The sequence below is a fragment of the Canis lupus genome, chromosome 1, assembly GCF_003254725.2.
Source record: "Canis lupus dingo isolate Sandy chromosome 1, ASM325472v2, whole genome shotgun sequence".
NCBI lineage: Eukaryota > Metazoa > Chordata > Mammalia > Carnivora > Canidae > Canis > Canis lupus.
Window position 1 is genome coordinate 69,718,583 of NC_064243.1, and position 1,694 is coordinate 69,720,276.

Sequence of the window (1,694 nt, forward strand, 5' to 3'; positions counted from 1 at the left end):
GCCAATCTAAAAAGACTACTTACTATACGATTTTAACTATGTGACATTCTGGAAAAGGCAAAACTATTGAGATAATGAAAAAGATAAATGGATGTCAGGAGTTCAAAGGGGAAATTCAAAGGGGAGAGGTTGAGTAGATACAGCACAGATTCTAGGGCAGTAAAAATGTTCTTTATATTTTAGGTCTGTGAGACTGCTCTCTATGATAATGTAATAGTGGATATTACAGTGGATGACATTATTAAATTGGCAAAACCCATTGAACTGTACAACACAAAGAGTGCTGATGTCAACTATGGGCTTTAGGTAGTAATACTATTTCTTTTGTTAATTGTAAAAATGTACTACATTAATGTAAGATACTAAAAATAGGGGATATGGTGTGTGGAGTGATGAGAAGGGATATATGGGAACTCTACTTTCTGCTCAATTATTTTATAAATCTAACACTACTCTAAAAAGTTCCACTCAGAATTTGTTTTCATGTCCTTAGGTCTCTAATTTGATAAAAATGTCTGATGTATCCATGCATTAATTTTGAAAGAAAATTTACTGGTGGAAATGCAAAATTGATAATAATAATAATAATTGATAATAATAATTTTCTTATTTTGGGTTCTATGTATTTTGAGCAGCTAGCTTACCCCATCTCCACCCCCCAGATACACCCTGCCAAGATACAACTCTTAGGTTAATTCTTGTTCCATTTTCTAGTATTTGTTATATTGCACAGCAGTATTCATAAAAGATACTTGTGTGTATCCAGGAAAATTTATTTTAAAAGGTGTACTTCTGGAGGGGCAGTAGACTCTCCCTAATCATCCTCCTACCACCACCACCACCACCACCACTGCCTCCCTGCTTCCATTTTTACTATGTATTAAAAATTAATTCATAGATTCAGAATGAATACTAGAAATAGTAAAATGAACATCATATGCATATTACACACATTTAACAATCCTTAACCATATTTTCTTTTTCTAATTGTTTTGCTGAATTTTAGAAAGTAAATTTTATATTATATAGTCACATATATGATTTAACAATCGAATATTTCTTCTTTTAATGTTTCAAATTTTTATTTAAATTCCAGTTAGTGAACACATAGTGCAATTCTGGTTTTAGGAGAATTTAGTGTGTCATCACACACACGCATGCCACACAGGCGTTCTCTCCAATGCCCATCACCCATCCAGCCCATTCCCACCCACCTCCCCCTCCACTCAGGAATTCCCAGTCTGCTGTCCACATTCAAGAGCCTCCAAGGGTCTGCCCCTTCTCTCATTTTTTTTCCTTCCCCTATGTTCATCTGTCTTGCTCCTCAAACTCCACGGATGCATCTTTAAAAATAAGAACAATTTCCTACATCGTCCAAATATTAATCACACTAGCCAAAGTAATGATAATTCTCCTTTGTATTTATAATATCTAGTCTATAATCGTCTCTCCAATTGTAGTCTCTTGCAGCTGTTGTGTTTTTCCAACTAGGATCCAATCGAGAGCCACGCTTCTTAATATGTTGTCCTGTCATAGAGTTCAAGCCTAATCTACACTATCTAGGGATTCGACTAAAGTCTCCAAGGGTCAGGTCCCACTGTCACGTCCCAACTCGCAGAGGAGGAAAGGCCTCTAAAATTACTTCCTGCGGTCTCAAAGTTTTATGGGAAATGTAGTCTTAAATGTCAAGAGCC